Consider the following 17,284-nt stretch of genomic DNA (forward strand, 5'->3'; position numbering starts at 1 on the left):
TTAGTGCTTTTTACCATTGTGGTTATTTGAAAGGATTTTTCTGGCCAGAAGTCCCCTTCTTATTGAATCTTGTCACGTAGACTCTCAAACTTACACACCTTACTGAAGGCGCCTCCCCTCCCCAAAATTAACTTTCAGTTATACCTTATTCTAATTATGCACTTCAATGCAGTTAAAAAAGAGACTGAATTTTTCTATTTGTTCTCCATGTTCATTAACGATCTCTTTCAACACATCACATTTGGATTTAATTTGATTTTGGAGATTATAGAAGAAAAGAAGCTGTGAAAAGCAGGTTGTTATCTTATATACTGAGTGAATCACCAATGCAGTGATATCATATGCTGGCCACATTGCCTCTGTGCTCTGTATGCAGGGATGGCTCCTTGCCGGCTCTTTGGAGGTGTTAGTTTTAATCCACATTCTCCTGGTCAGAATTCAAGTTGTTTCACAGGGCGATGCGGAGAATCTACATTTCACCAAGTACTGCTAGATAATTCTCATTTCCACCTGGAAAATGACAAAAGGTCCTTGTAGTCTACTCTTCTGTCAGTTCATGGTCAAATGTCTGTCCTCTGGGTGGCACCTCAGGTAGGTCATGGGTGGATGTGCTACTTTTCTGGATGGATGTGGCTGCTAGTTGTTGGGTAGAATTGTGCGACCCAAATCCAGTGGTGTGTTCTTCCCTCTCATTTTCTAGAAGCTTTTACAAACAGCAGCAGTTCTGTGTTCCGATGGAGCTATGTAGGAGCCATAGCACTGGAAGGCCAGGAGCACAGGATAGACAGCTTCTCAAAGCTCGTTTCTTTCAACAGCTCCCTCCATACCTAAACCTTGGAGATGTTCAAAGCAGTTCATGACCATATTTTGACTTCTGTAGAAAACCAGCTTAAGAGTTCTCTCTCCAGCCTTTTAAGAATGAGTTTCAACAGTTTGAAACCAAATCTCTATGCTTGAAAACTGAGTATATGTCCATGTAAGGAACTCCAGGCAGGTGCTGCTGGAGGAAGGGGAGTCTCCAGAAACTTTCTGCCCTGAGTGGTTACCTCTGCTGCTTGGGGTTAAGACAGCCCCTGCCTGGTACCATCAGAACGCCAGTACTTCCTAGTCTTCGTAAGAACAGTGGCTCTGGAAAGACATGGCCTGTTTGTAAAGCTGTGGGTGGGATCAAGGAGTTATGTGGTCCAGTTGCCAGACCCTTGGGTGGGAAGATCTCAGAGGAAGGGCAGTGGGCAGATGGATCAGAGCGGTACAGAGAAATGACCTTGGCTCCTGATTCATGGTTGTGCCTGGACCGACAAGGGTTTGTGGAAACTTTCACTGGGGATACGCGAAGCCTGGAGTTAGGGTGCCTGTGGTGGTGCTACATTTCAAACAGGGTCATTCAAGTCCTTTCCTGGTTTGTGCTGTCAAATGACATTAGGGATTTTCAGCATTCAGGTACTCATGTTTACTGTTACATGATCACATAGAGCAACACAGTGAACACTCACTGGAACACAGGCCCTGAACTGCTTGGGTTCTACCACTCACTAGCTTTGTGACCTTGGGCAAGTTAGGCTTTCTGGGCCTCTGCGTATTCATTTTTCAAATAAGGATAATAGTAGTACCTACTTCAATGGGTTGCTGGGAGTGTTAAATAATTTAATCCATGAAAAATGCTTAGAAGACACTTTATATGTAGCAAGCGCTCAATAAAATTTTCTTATAATCGTGATCATCCTTTCTGGTATGTTCCATGTGGCTTTGGTCCCACCATACTCTAAACACTGTGGACAGGGATTATGGCTGTTGTACGTAGTCTGAGCACCTAGCACAGCTGTTGTTTTTATTCAGCAAATATTTATGGAACACTGACTTTATGCCAGGCATGGCTCCAGGTGTGGGGATGAACAGTGAGTGAAGGCAGACTTGGTCCCTGCTCTTCAAGAGGCTGATGCACCCTTGCTGCTCAGTGAACATTGGTTGAAACAAATAGATTATACTACCGGTAAGTCTCTGTAATGCAATATCTGTAGAGAAAGTGAAAAGAGATGACACTTTGGTGTCGGAGAGGTCTGAGTTCAAATCCTACTCAGCAACTTTCTGGCTGTGTGACTTTAGGGAAGCTTCTTGACTTCTCTGTTCATCAGTTTTCTCATCTGCAAAATGGACACCATAATAGTACTTCCTCATATGTTTGTTTTTAGTAATAAATGAAAACACTGCTGAGTATTAAAACATCCCCTGCCCTCTTTTGCACTGAACACCTGTTACTTGGGGCACCCTTCTCCCTGCTCCTCCAAAGCTTCTCACTAGTAAAGTGTAGCAGAATCTGTGGATCTGAAGACTGACACGGAATAAATTCACTCATTCATTCACTAATTCTTTCATTCAGCCAATACTCAGTGAACTCCTACTAGGTAGGATTGTTCCAGGCACTGGATATGTTGCAGTGGACAAACAAAATCCTTGCCCTCAAGAAACTTATGTTCTAAGGGGATACATCTAATGGACAAAAAATGGATACTATCATTCATGTAATGTTAAGTACAATGAAGAAAATAGTGAATAAAATAGTTCCTCAAATGGTAATAACTTTTATTTGGCTCATGGTAAGGGATTATGTCCTGGTATTTTGGTTGGGACATTTTTCATCATGCTTCTCTTTTTTTGTGTCGCTTCTGGGGATGGCCATGCTCAACTTTGCCCTGACACCAGGGTCCTGTATTTCCATGTGGGTGCTTGTTGACTGACCGATTCTTTATCCCTAGGGTGTTACCTTATTTTCTGGAGCGTTTCCACAAATTGACTGCAAACCAAGAGTTTGACTGGTATACTCCAAGCCAAGGGTAGAAGTTCCAGCCTCACTCTGGGAGGGTGTCCCTAGGAGAATGTAGGCTTCCCAGGTCTGCACCATGGTAGAAAGAGCATCTGAGACAAAAGAGAAAGATGGTTGCCTTTTCCGAGTCCTGTGCTGTACGAGGGGAAAGGTAAGGGGAATGGAAAAAGGACATGCTTACTCTTGGTCGTCTTCCCTCATGAAGCTGTAGACTTGTGCTCATATCTTATTATGTGTTTAACGATAGTCTTCCCACAACATCTGTCTGCTTGTTCACTGCCGTCCTTGATAAATTGCTGTACTTGTTGAATTGAATTGAGTTTCGTTCTTTTAGGGATTGTTATTAAATGGAAATTGTGTTTGGAGGCTGCAGTTATTTCAGGAGATGTTTATTGGATGAACCCTGTCACAGGTTAGGGTCTCCAGGAAACAGACAGAGATGGAGTTTGGCTTTCAGGATGTTTGTTACAGAATGCTCTTGGCACCAACACCCATGCAAAGGAGGGGAGATGGAGCATATTTGGTTAGAAGATGTCAGAAGATGTCATACTCCCATATAGGTCCAACAGCAGCCACAGCTGACCCTTTGGGGACCTCTGGAGCTAAAATGGCTCTTCATGGTTGTATCACTTCTCTATTACTGAATAACATTTACCATAAAACTTATTTCGCTACTTCTTTGGGTCAGGAATCTGAGCATAGCCTAGCTGGGCCTTCTGTCTCAGGGACGTAACTGCACAAGGCCGCTGATTGCAGGTGTCAGCTGTGGGCTAAGGTCTCACATAGAGTGGGGAGGATCTGTTCCAAGCTCACCCGTGTGGTCCTCCGCAGGTTTCATTTCCTCATAGGTTATTGGCTGGAAGACTTAGTTCCTTACAAGCTGTTGGCTGGAGATTCCCCTCTGTTCCTTGCCATCTGGGCCTCACCATTGAGCATCACACAACACAGTGAACTGTTGGAAGGGCAAGTGAGTGTGTCAGTCAGAGAGAAGGTGAGAGGAGGCAAGATGGCAGTCACCTTTTTTGTAAGTTAGTCATGGGAATGACCTTCTATCATGTTTGCAACATTCTTTATTAGGAACAAGTTACCAGTTCTAGCCCACAGGGGATTCCAAACAGGCCCGAATCCCAAGTTGGGCTGAGATAGCCCTTATATCCCTGTGTGGATCAGTCACTGGATGTGGGCCACGTAGACAGATACTTGGCCGTGGGTGAAGCAGCTGTCTGCAGCCGAGGCAGTCCCTGAAGACTGAAGGTGGAAGGCTTTCTGCTAATAGCACTTCCAGCAGCTGGGGCAGTACGTTCTTCACTGAAGGAGGATTGGAGATGCGTATCTTCATGTGCGCCCCAAGTCCCATTCCATATTCAGACTGCATACCACCATATACATCAAGCTTGGCTTAATAGCAAATTCTGTTGCTCCATGAGTGACAGGAAGAAAGGGAACTGGAGACAATTTCTATTTGGTATTTATATTCGCAAGGAATGGTTGTACTTGACTGTATTCCGTTTTTTAAAATTTTCTTCTTTTTTGACCCCAGGTTGAAACTTTTTCTGAAATTTAAGTAGAAACTTTATCTGAAAATAAAGTTGTGCTGTAACTATAAATCGTCTCAGGCCATGGGTGTGAGGCCTAGGTGGGGGTTCATTTGGTCACACTTCTCTTAGGAGTCTTGAGGATTGCATCTTTGTAGGGCAAGGACCGTGCAGGAGCCTGAGTGCACCCTTTCTCATCCTGCTTTATCATTCATCTCTAATGTGGTTTGGATATTTGTACCCTCCAAATCTCATATTGAAATGTAATCCCCAGTGTTTTGGGTTCATAAGGATAGATCCTTCATGAATGGCTTGGTGAACTATAGTGAGTTACCAAGAGATGTGGTTGTTTACAAGAGTATGGCACCTCCTCCTGCCTTGTTCCCTCTCTGGCTGCTCCCCCTTCGTCTTCTGCCATGACTGTAAGTTTCCTGAGGTGCTCACCAGAAACAGATGCCAGCACCGTGCTTCCTGTATACCCTGCAGCACTGTGTGCCATTCAACCTCTTTTCTTTAATAAGTTACTCAGCCTCTGGTATTTCTTCATAGTGACACAAGAATGGACTAATCCAATCTCCCATTCCTTCTTCATTGTAAACTTACACCCTTCAGACACCTTGAATGTAAAATCAAAAGAGGCTATGAAACCTCTAGGTGACTTATCCTCTTTGAATTGTAAAATCAAAGCGGGTAAAGCACCTCAGAGTTTCCATAGAAGCAGAGCCCAAGATGGGGATTCTTCTGTAAGTAGGAGAGTGCATTCGGGAGAATGAATAGGGCAAGGAAATTAGTATGTAATGAGATTGCCCCTGGGCACTAGCTGCAGTCTGATCTCACAGGGAAATCTGGAGCACAAAGTGCACCACAGAGTTGATTCGTCTGCAAGGCAGGGGGTCCAGCCTTTTGTACCTCTGTGATAGTCATTGGCTATGGTTGCAGTGTGGGGGTGTTTGGAGTGAGCAGGGAGCTAGTCTTTTGATGAGGATTCTCCCAGGAATGGGGCTGAGAGGGTTTATCAGCCAACACTCTTCACTCAGTTGCTGGGGAGATGGATGCAGTACCAGAGAAAACCTAGGCAAAGGGGCTAGAGTGAGGCACCAAAATGCATCTACTACAGTTCTTTCCTATGCAGAGTCACCATCTTTTCTCTAAATTTTATTCCCAAGGCTGTTTTTTTAAAATGGAGTAATGGGGAGAATAGGCCTGGGAGTCACCTAGATACAGACTGGAATCAAATTGTTATTCTTTGAAAACTGGCTGCCTTGGATAAATTCTTTAACTTAAAAATTTTAAAAATTATTATTGTGATTCTTTTAGATATGGGGTCTCACTATGTTGCCCAGCCTAAACTTGAACTCCTGGGCTCAAGTAATCTTCCCACCTTAGCCTCTGGAGTAGCTGGGACTACAGGTGTGCCCTACCATGTCTGGTTTAACTTTTTAAGTGTCAGTTTTCCTGTCTGAGAAATGGGTATGGTAGCATTTACCTCATAGGGTTGTGGTGAGAACTGACAGGTGACATTTGTTACATGCTTATCATAGTGCTTTTCCTTTCTTTCCCCTTTTTTCCTTTTTGTAGCTAAACAGAATAACCTCCAATTTTCCTGCACAGCCCTTCAGAGTGTTTTTTTTTTGGACAAAGATTTACTCTGTTGCCCAGGCTGGAGTGCAGTAGCAGGATCTCAGCTTACTGCAAACTTTGCCTCCCAGGTTCAAGCAATTTTTGTGTCTCAGCCTCTCCAGTAGCTGGGACTACAGGTGTACACCACCATGCCTGGCTAATTTTTGTATTTTTAGTAGAGACAGGGTTTTGCCATGCTGGCCAGGCTGGTCTCGAACTCCTGACCTCAAGTAATCTCATCTTGGCCTCCCAAAGTGCTAGGATTGTAGGTGTGAGCCTGGCCCCTTTAGTGCTTGGAAGGCTGTTGTGCTGCTCCTCTCGACCTTCTACATTCCTTGTTGATCATCCCTTTCCTTTTGCTCATGTCACAGCCCTCCAGTCCCTGCAGTGTGCTAGTGTTCTCTGGGTGAGTTCCAGTTCATCACCATCCCTCTTACGAAGATGCACTCAGAACTCAACAGGCTCTCCTCTCTGGGTGGTCTGATGGGGCCTGGGCAGCAGAACTGCACTGCCCTCTGGGTCATACACCAAACTCTTCAGCGATGCTATCCCAGATTGCATTTGCTTTTTGACAACTTTAGAGACTGCAGTTGCAAGTAGCAAGAAGATTGAGAGCTCTTCAGGGTGTGCTGAAACATTGCCCTGACTCCTTCCCAGACGTCTGTGGAGATTTTTGGGCTCGCTTTCCTCAAGGTTTTCTCACTCAGGCAGCTGGAGCTGCATATCAACCAAATATTGCATGTGTCAGAGCCAGCTCTCTTCCTTCATGGACCTGTGTGTGTCAGCCTGTGCCGAAGAATTAAAATATATACGAGGAACAGTCTATAGTAATGGTAATGAAAACACTGGGAGCTTTGGAAGCCATGCGAGCTGACCTGGCTGATTCTGACAGGCCTCTTAGAATCTGGGCATGCATAGTTTGTACAGCTCCCCAGGTAACTTACTAAGCTATCGTCCCCACCTTGAGATTCACTGCTCTGCAGCTTCTGTTTCTTGAAATAGGAGCTTTTCTACCTAGGTACTAAAAGTCCACCTGCAGATGGACCAGATGTTGTTATAAATTCCTTGAAGCATCTGAATCTTCACAATGGCTCTAAACCCTTGGCTCTCTACAAGGGCAAGCGGCATTTCCAGTTCTCCAATCTCTGCAATTTATATTTGCTTCTTCCCCTTTTATTAGCCCCCTTCCTAACCTTCCCTGCCACCTTTTGCCAGATGCCTGGAGCCTGGGTGGGCTTCCTGGCAATGTAGGCCTTTCTCTCTACCCCATCAACCCCGTTCAGGTCCATCCCAGGAGGGGAATCTCTCATTTTTCAAAGAATAAATCTGTGAAAGAGGCAACATTTCCAGAGCAGTAAATCTTGACTTTGTGTGGCAGCGTGGCTGTGTGCACACGGCAGACATCTGTGGCCTGTGTGTCTCAGAGAGGTCAGCAGGGCTGACAGCCCTACAGAAAAGGGCCTTTTACTTTCAAGAAAGTCAACATCACAAGAGGGAAACACATCTCAGGGAAGCAAGTGGAGTATCAAACTCCTGAGAGAAATGGGCTAGAGCTGAAGGAAGAGGCGTGCTGGGCAGAAAGCGTTCCCACAGTTGTTTGCTGCCCAGGACTGGCAGAGAGGAGGAGACGATGCGTAGGAGTGCAATTCCACAGTAGCCATGGACCATCAGAAAAAGACTCCCCTCCCCTTCCTTGGTAAAGTCTGTTTAATGCTGTTTGGGGTGGTGGAAGAGCCTCCTGGCCTCCTCTCACTATTCAGCAACTGGGTTTTGCTTTCTTAAACACAACACTGTATTTCCTCTATCCTGTCCAAAAGAAATGGTCAGAAGAGAGCCTGGAGAAGAATCTCCATTGAGTTTAACTCTCTGAAGAGTTTCCTGAAAAGTTCTGAATGAAAAGAAAACTTTTTCAACCAACAGTGAATTCCCTAACCAACCCCAAACAAACCAGATGCATGGAGAGGTAAACTCTCTGGGCTGAAATCGAGCTTATTAGCTCTAGTTCTGAGAGGTGTGAATGGGATTGGGAGATGGGGAGTGGCAGAGGTCAGCTGGAGGATGAAGCTAATTATGACAGAGGGTCTGTCTCAGGACCACAGCATTGCTAATATGTGGAGACCACCCTTGATCTTTCATGATTGGGGATAGAGGAACAAAGTGTATAACTAAAATCCACAAAGTCCTTCATCTTTATTTTAGCCATTTTCCCTCCAAATTACTTAAGGAAAAACAAAAAATACATATGATTAAAGAATCTCCATAGAAATCATGGGTCTGGTTGTTTAGTCAGGTCTGGGGAGATACCAAGGCCCTGTTAATGTGCATAGTCTGAGAAAGAGTCTGTCTCCTTTTAACGATGCGTGGAATATTGCTGCTAGATGGAGGGTTAGGGGAGGCAGGTGGAGAGAGGGACGGAGGGCTCACAGGAGGGAAGAACAAGGATTCATTGTGACGTTTATTACGTGGAGAAAATGTGGTTCAGAGACAGAATGAAAGCATAAAAGGGAACCAGAGCATGCTGCTGGAGCTGGGAAGAGGCAGACAGGCCCTAACTGGGGGTGCCCAGTGACAGAGAACCCCATCTAGGTGAGCCAGGTGGGCCACCACCTGTGCCAAGGATTTTAACTTGGAGGAAAAGGTGAGTAGAATTCAGGGTCAGAAGCAAAAGTTCTCACTTCTCCAGATACAGAAGTGGGCACAGGGAGAAGGGGTGAATGAGATGGACTGTGATTCCCCCAGACTACAGTCTGGAGGAGAACTCGTGGGCTGGAAGAGAAGTGACACAGGAAACGCCAGAGTTTAATGCTTTAAACCTGTACCATGTTGGTTACATCACATGATGTCATAGGTACTATGACTTTGTCTCACTTGAACAGAATTTTCACCCTAGATTCTGAGCATGTCATGCTGAGAATACACATGGGGAAAGCTACGAGAGATCTCACTTCAAGCACATTATCTGTGAAGGCGCATGAACACGCAAACTTCCTCAGCACCTCTATCCCCTTTTTTGATCTTTGGGTGATGGTAAAATGGTGTCCAGGGTGAGGCTCACCTTTTAATTCAACTCCAGCATTTTTCAGAGCTGGCATGACATTGCTAGATTTGTTGGTCGGAGCCTCATCTCTCATTACTTCTCTTGTTTTCCCATAGGAAAAGTGCTAGTGAACAGAAACACAGTCAACACCCAGTGTGCTCGCTATTGAAACGCCGTGTAATTGGCAGGCACTGCGCTAGGGCCGTGTGGACAGGGTAGAGATGCATGAGACAAACACATAAAGACAGCCAACAGTGCGAGGCCGGCCCCAGAATGACTGAAGTTGGCTGGGTTGATCCTAAATTACACGAAACAAGACCTTATTACTGACATCATAAACAGGAAAGTTACTACTTAGCTCTGTGCAATTAGGGCCCTATGAGAAGGCAGGCCCAATTATTCAAGAGAAACTGGAATAGTGTCCAGTTGAAAATCGCCTCAGGGTTCATTCACTCATTTAGCAAATAGTTACCAAATGCTTACCATACGCCAGTCCTTGGGGTACAGTGGTCAACAAGACACATTAGGTCCCTGCCTTTCTGGGACTCAGTATTTCCAGATGGGGAAAGTGCTATGGAGGAAATGAAACAGGGTGAGGTACGCCGGCGTGTGTAAGGGTGGCCTCTCTGGAGGGGTGTGTGACTTGCCTGATGAGAAGAAGCCTGTTGTGTGCAGATCTGGAGGAAACAACATTTCAGGCAGGGGGAAAAGAAACATTGGTAGAGTGGGTGGTGGACTAGAAAGCAGGGTGGGAAATTAAAGGGGGTGCTGGAGTTCGAAAAGACATCTGTCATCTGCGACAACACGGACGAAACTGGAGGACACTATGCTAAGTGAAATAAGCTGGGCACAGGAAGACAAATAGCACCTGATCTCACTTCTATGTGGAATCTAAAGAAGTTGAACTCATAGAAGTAGAGAATAAAAAAGTGGTTACTAGAGGCTGGGGGGATGCGGGAAATGGGAGGCTTGGTCAAAGGATACACATTTTCAGTTAGGGGGACTAAGCTTTGGTGATTCATTACACAGGTGGTGACTATCACAAATAATAATGCATTCTATATTTCAAAATTTAAAGGTCTCACCACAAAAAAACTGTATGCGAGGAGGTAGATTTGTTAATTAGCCTGCTTTACTCATTCCACATTACAATCATATATCAAAACATCATTCCCCTAATTATTAGTGGTGAATTAAAAGTTAACATTTGGAACAAAAGTCACCTTCTGTCAGCATTCCTATTATGATTTTGGTGTGTTTCTGGTTTTCTTCAAAGGTCTTGTCGGCATTTTCCCATTGCAATGCAGCAGCAGAGCAGAAGGGGAGATGGCACAGGCCTTCCCAAGTTTGACCCAACTTGTCACAAGTGTGTGGATCCTTTCTTTCCATAGCCTGTCTCCACCCAGGGATCAGTAGGCTGAGGGGGATGAGAAGCGGAGGGGCACTCCATAGTGTACTCAACCCTTCTGAACTGGATTCTGTGAGATGTGTATGTCGGGTTCCAATGTGCGGCCTGACCCTGTGGAGGCTCCAGTGGCCACCATGTTATCTCACAGGGCCACACCTCAGGCTTCTGGGACTCTGGCTCCATTTTTTGAGTGCAAGTTTCTGGCTTCCATTTTAAAGAGGCAATTTTTCCTCGGATGCACATTTTTTATACGGATTCCAGATCACCACCCAGTTTGAAAGCATATGCTGTCAGTCAGCACAGCGGAGGAGTGTACAAAAATCTCCTCATGAAGCACAGGCCCCTTTCCAGGGCCACAAATCAAGCCCAGGCTCTCCCCTGCCTGGGGACAGAGGTGGGTTCTGCACGCCTGCCATCCTCTATCGGAGAGCTAGGTCAAACTCAGTTTTTTTTTAAAAAAAAAGATTATAGAAATTATATGTGTATGCAAAAACATATTGATTTTCCCCACCCCATGGCTGGTAAAATGTGTTGCCCCCTCACCCCCATTTTTTTTGGAACCTTTCTGAATTAGAAACAACATGATGCTCAGTGCAGGGAAAAGATTACTTTTCAGGCAGTATAAATCCAGCAAAAAGCGAGATTCATTGCATGAATGAATCATGAATTTTTCCAACAGTCTCTTTTAAACTGATGGTATTTAGAGACCTATTGGTCACTGTAATGAGCCAGGCAGTTTCAGAATACAAAACGGCCCTAGAGGTTTCCTGACCCAAAGCAAGAGGAATGTCTTATCTATTTACCAAGTCGATTTTCCTTCCCATTGGTAACATTGTAAACTGAGCTCTCAAGGCCTCAGGTTCAAAACCAGTCTTTATAACTTTTGTTGATTGAAACCTAAACAGCAGAGAGATGCCTTTTCCCCTAACTTTTCTGGGCCTTTGGGAGGCAATATCTCTGTCCATACTCTTAATCTTGCTGATATGATCCTTAAAAGCATTGTGAAAGATGGTACCTAATTTAGCATCTAGGACTGAGGGGAAGTGTAGACTTCCCGCTTCTCACTGGTTGTCTCAAAAATAATATGGTGAGGCGTGGTGGCTCCCAGAACTTTGGGAGACCAAGGAGGGTGGCTTATGAGATCAGGAGTTCGAGACCAGCCTGGCCAACATAGTGAAACCCTTTCTCTACTAAAAATACAAAAAATTAGCCAGGAGTGGTGGCAGATGCCTGTAATCCCAGCTACCCAGGAGGGTGAGGCAGGAGAATGGCTTGAAGCTGGGAGGTGGAGTCTGCAGTGAACTGAGATCGTTCCATTGCACTCCAGCCCAGGCAACAGTGGGAGGCTCTGTCTCAAAAACAAAACAAAACAACCCCCCCACCCCTCAAACAAACAACATGAGCTTCACTTTATATTAAAGCTTTTTCTTAACAGTCCAAAAGGTCGGACTTAGAATTCTGTGAGCTAGATTGGCATTTTAGAACTTTGTTTTTAACAGAGGTCAGCCACTACTAAAATGAAACTCATACCTTACACCAGTGGTTCTCAATGTGTGGTCCCCGAGCACCAGCATCACAGGCATCTGAGAACTTGTTAATAGCGCAAATTCTCAGGCCCCACCTTAAAACCTACTGAATCAGTAACTCTGGGGGTTGCACTTGGCAATCTGGTTTCAACAAGTTCTCTGGGTGATTCTAATGCATGCAAAAGCTTGAGAACCACTGCTATAAACCAGTAACATTCAATGTTAAATAATGTGTTAAACTTAATTTTTAAATATTAATTGAATAACTCTATATAGAAAATAAGTCACATCTCCGCCTCATATGTTAGTGTCCTACTCACTCCAATCCCTAGCTTCGATGGTAGGCCAGACTTCTTCCTTGACATGGCAACAACGACAACAACAGGACCTGGACAGAGGAGACGGAGGGAGCACTATATTCCTCAGTTAAATATATCTCTACAGACGTGTTCCCTACCCTTTCTCCTGGCTTTGAGGTAGAGAATCTCTTCTGGCTGAGGGTGCTGGGGTGAGAGATGTGTCTAACTTTCTCTTCATTTTCTCTCCACGCATACCTCAACTCTACCTTAAAAATACAGCAAGAAAACCAATCGGTGTTGTCAGTTCTAAGAAACTGAGTGCCAAGAGCAGGTAGATACGTTTAAGGCACAAAGTTTCTTACTGGTAATTCTATTCTTTTTAAATTTAAAATACAAAATAGATTTGTGTCAAGAAATAGTGTAATTCCAATCTTCACTAATAGGATATATTATTTTTGAAATGCAGAAAATTTATTGGTGAAATTAAACAGCCTCTAACAATTGAACAGTTAATGACTGCATCACATTAATTGTGAGGGGTGAGGATAGAATTATCAGGATTCTGCCAGGGGCACTGGATTCTGAATCTTTTTAAATTAAAAAAACAAAGTACTTGTAATCCCAGCACTTTGGGAGGCCGAGGCGGGTGGATCACGAGGTCAACAGATCGAGACCATCTTGGTCAGCATGGTGAAACCCCGTCTCTACTAAAAATACAAAAAATTAGCTGGGCACGGTGGTGCGTGCCTGTAATCCCAGCTGCTCGGGAGGCTGAGGCAGGAGAATTGCCTGAACCCAGGAGGCGGAGGTTGCAGTGAGCCGAGATCGCGCCATTGCACTCCAGCCTGGGAATAAGAGCGAAACTCCGTCTCAAAAAAAAACAAAAAAAAGTACTACACATGTATGTAATTAATATCGACAAATCTGTAATACAAAGCTGCATATATTTAGTAGAAATCATATGTCTGAAATCCATCATGACTTTCTTTTCCTGCTGGTAGCAGTTTTCCACACTTCCCATAGGAAAGCACCCCTCATCCATTTCAAACTTGGCAGTTTCATTTGGGTGGCTCCAACCTTGGTTCCAGGGCTGGACCTAATTGGCTTAAGTAAACAGGGAGCTTGCCATCTCCCAGCCATAATGATTGGTTCAGGGATGGTGATGTAGTCCATTCGGAGCCAATGGGAATCAGGATGACATTTGCTGGAAATTCTGGGGAAATGACCTTGTCTTTCTTGCTCTGAATTCAGTGGTAGATGTAAGCTTGGTGCCCCTGCATTCCTGCCATAGTGAAGCAGGCCCAGTGAGGAAGGGTCTGGAGAAAAAGAGCCAGAAATGTAGAAGAACTGGGCCAACAACACCTGGATCAAACATGGCAGAAACCAGCCATATTCCTAGATTTTGAGATCTGTGAGCCAACATCCCCTTTTCCTGTTTTAGGCAGTTTTTTTGTGTTAGTTTGTTTTGTTTTTGGTCATTGGCAACTCAAGGAATCCTCAGAGTCATGGTCTTACTGCCAAAATCATGATGAATAAGATTTAGCCTATCCTTGGATGTTTCAGAAGGCTCTTTGGGAATTTCCAAGTGTCATTGCTTGTATTAATATTTTCTTATTTTCTGTACTCTTGATGCTTTGGCATCTGGGGCTTCATTGCCTGGGAAGTGACTGCCCTTTCTAGGACTAGTTAATTATAGAGATAGCAAAGGACTCGTCCAGAAGTGTGCCTTATATATGCAAACTAACTAACCAATCTGGAGCTCATACTTTGAACCACCTTCTCTATATGGCTCCTACACTTGAAGAGGCAAAATTCCTCTGCTCTAATCATCCTAGGGCCAGGTACCAGACAACTAGAGACAGTTCTCATATTCCAGAGCCCACTGAAATTATTCAAAGTTAATTATAAACTACTTACCCTGCCTTGCCTTCCCTGTGCAAACTACAATAAAAGCTCCTGCCCACATCTTCCCCTTGTTCCTTTTGCCTCCTGACCCACCTGGTATTTCCCACATGGCCCTTTGTAGGATGCCTCCTTCTCAGGCATTACGGGTGATAAATAATCTTTTCAATGGCAGTTGTCCCATAACCTGCTGGCTAAATAATAAGAAAACCTACATTTTAAAGCACTGCCATGAAATGAGCATATCAAAAGAAGCAGAGTGTTGTAGGTGTCAGAGGGCTGTTCTCATGAATATTCCTGTAGGGGGTGGGGGGACAGAGAATGTCTTTTTCTAAATTGCCTTTTGCTTTTGTTCTAAGTGTGTTAATGAGCACCAAAGCCATTTATCCTGCACACCAAAAGGTAATGGTGATTGGGATCCTGTGTTCTTTCATAGATTTATTGTATTTTATTTTTAGTGCTTTGATGGTAGTGGTAGGGAGATGAAAAAAGGTCAAAATATGTGCAAATTGTGATGCACAAGTTTTATATGGTTCCACTTTTTCATCCTAGTGGGCCTCTGAGGGTAAAAGCATGATAGAGAGATATTACATCAATTTGTCTCATAATTTTAAAGATACTGATTTTAATCTAAGAATTTCTTGTAATCAGTAAATGGTTTAGGAATCAGAAAGGTGTCATCTTTCACCTATTCCTCACTTCCAAAGGAAAAAATCCAGTAAATCCAAATTTCCTACTTTGTTCTGCTGCTGATTGGTGCCAGGAATCATTTTTTATGGCTGGCAAAACTAACAGATCAAGCAGTATAAGGAAGTAAGCAGCTCAGGTTCACTGTTTGGGGTTCTTAACGTGTAGTTACCTACTCTGGAGAGCCGAAGGCTGGAGTTCATTTATTCTCACATTCATACATTTGTAATGGGATGCTTAGCAAAGACTGAATGTTACATTTTTGAAAGCTGAAAAATGGTTTTGGGGATTGCAAGTAGTTTCTGAATTATCTTTGTGTAGAGCCTTCTATGGCAGTCTGGGTGCTTGGTTTCAAGCAATAGAAACCAAGGCTGAATACCTTAGGCTGAAAAGTGAATTTTTGGAAGAATAATGGAAGCACATTATCTTACAAAGCTATAGGGAAGGCTCAAGAATTCCACTTGGAAAATGGGCAGAAGCCGAAGTTGGCTTCAGTAGAGAAAAGTGGTTCGGGATATGGGCCTCATTGCTACGGTGTATTGCTGTCATTGCTAGACTCAGCTACTATTTGACACAGCCACATCTGGGACATAAGCTACTCTTTTACCCCTGGGTTCATTGTCTTGTGTGTGTGACTGTGTAGATACAGTATCACGTATTAACTGCCAACTCAGAGCCTATGCAGCATCCTATAGGACTGCGTTCCCATATCAGTCATCCTGAGCGTTCAGTGCATCATTGTACCATTCCATTAGCTGACTTTGAGCAATAGGGTTCATTGTAGTACAATTAAGTTCCATGGGCATCTGTCAAATTGCCTTATTTTTTTTCTATGAAGTGGACCCCTTGGTCAGAAACAGTGTTCTATGTGATGTAATTGTATAAGGTATGTACAAAGCATATAGAAAGTCCAATAGTGGATATATTGTCAGAACCATGATGGATAGATTGTCAGAATCATGATGGTTAAGGCAGATAAAGAAAATTCACATTGAAAAATGTGTCTATTCTGGTGAGAACAAATTGATGCCCCTCCATGATGGTGACGGCAGTGCTCCAATATAAGCAACATCAGCTGGTGGCTGGTTGCTCTCCTGTGGTACAGGGTCATATCAGGGATTCTGAGGAGAGTGCTACTTGTGAATTGAAGGAGGTTCTCTTTTTGTTTTTTCATCTAATGGGAGCATTAGTAACCAATAGCAGGCTATAAAGATGCTAATTGAAACAGGAATACTCCACAGAAAGGGAAAAGTGGTGATGTGGGGGAGAGAGATACCTGCTGTAGTCCTCTGAGTAGGCGAATAGGGATTGATACAGTTTAACGGTGTCTCCACCCAAATATCATCTTGATTTTCATGTGTTGTGGTAAGGACCCGGGGGATGTAATTAAATCATGGGGGCAGGTCTTTCCCATGCTGTTCCTGTGATAGTCTCACTAGATATGATGGTTTTATAAGGGGAGTTTCCCTGCACAAACTCTCTTTGTCTGCTGCCATCCATGTAAGAGGTGACTTGCTCCTCCTTGCCTTCCACCATGATTGTGAGGGTTCCCCAGCCATGTGGAACTGTAAGTCCATTAAACCTCTTTCTTTTGTGAATTGCCCAATCTTGGGTATGTCTCTATAAGCAGCATGAAAATGGACTCATACAGGGATGAACTCCATTGTACCAGTGAAGGGTTAGCAGGAGCAGGGATGGTCCATTTATTTCAGTGGGTGGGAAAGGAGAGCAAGCAGGTACAGACATTCCTCATTTGTTCTTATTTTTTCAGTGAAATGAAGCATGGAACTATCAGCTAAAGATGGGGTTGGAGAAAGGAGATATTGGAGGAGATTACAGCTATCAAGGAGAGCTGAAAAGATGTAAAGTGGTATGAAAAGTGGGGAAGCAAATTTACTGTGGGAACATTGTGTGATTGCTGGACAGTTTCTCATGGTCCTGAGTCTTTCTCCCACTGTATCTAGCTGCTCAGTGCAGGCATGGAATCGGAAGGATAATGAGTAACCCACAGAATCAGTGGGGAGGCTCAAAAACCGGGTCTGGAAAATAGGCATCCAGCAATGCAGGCTTAGCTCAATGAACATGTGGGCCAGGGTATGGCTGTAGCCACTGATGTGCCATGCTGCCTCCACTCAAAACTGTCACCATCAGATACTACAACCATTACACACAGGTTCTGGGGCTATACCAGTATCATAGCCGCTGCAGAGCTGATATCCCTGACCTGTGGTCTTTGTATCACTATCATAGCTCATGATATAAAGGATTGCGGGGAGGTGGGGGGAGCCTGGACCATGACCACCGCTAGCCCAGACAGAGCCTTTATAGTATAAATTAGACAAAGACATCCCTCCCTCCAGACACTTTATTCTCATCTGCCAGAATATGATTATAATAAATATACAAATCAAGGATGCCTGTGGTGTTCATAGCACACTTTGGAGTTGAG

General features: G+C 44.1%; 1 long non-coding RNA gene across 1 annotated transcript in view; it reads left to right on the forward strand.

Moving 5' to 3' along the window:
• LOC118149563 (uncharacterized) overlaps positions 1-16,718 on the forward strand; it is an 88,370-nt gene extending 71,652 nt beyond the window's left edge. The window contains exon 4 of the long non-coding RNA XR_013529676.1: positions 16,607-16,718. This is a non-coding gene — a long non-coding RNA (uncharacterized LOC118149563). The remainder of the gene's footprint in view (positions 1-16,606) is intronic.
• Positions 16,719-17,284: the final 566 nt, after the last annotated feature.

Source organism: Callithrix jacchus, chromosome 19 (genome assembly GCF_049354715.1).
Source record: "Callithrix jacchus isolate 240 chromosome 19, calJac240_pri, whole genome shotgun sequence".
Lineage (NCBI taxonomy): Eukaryota > Metazoa > Chordata > Mammalia > Primates > Cebidae > Callithrix > Callithrix jacchus.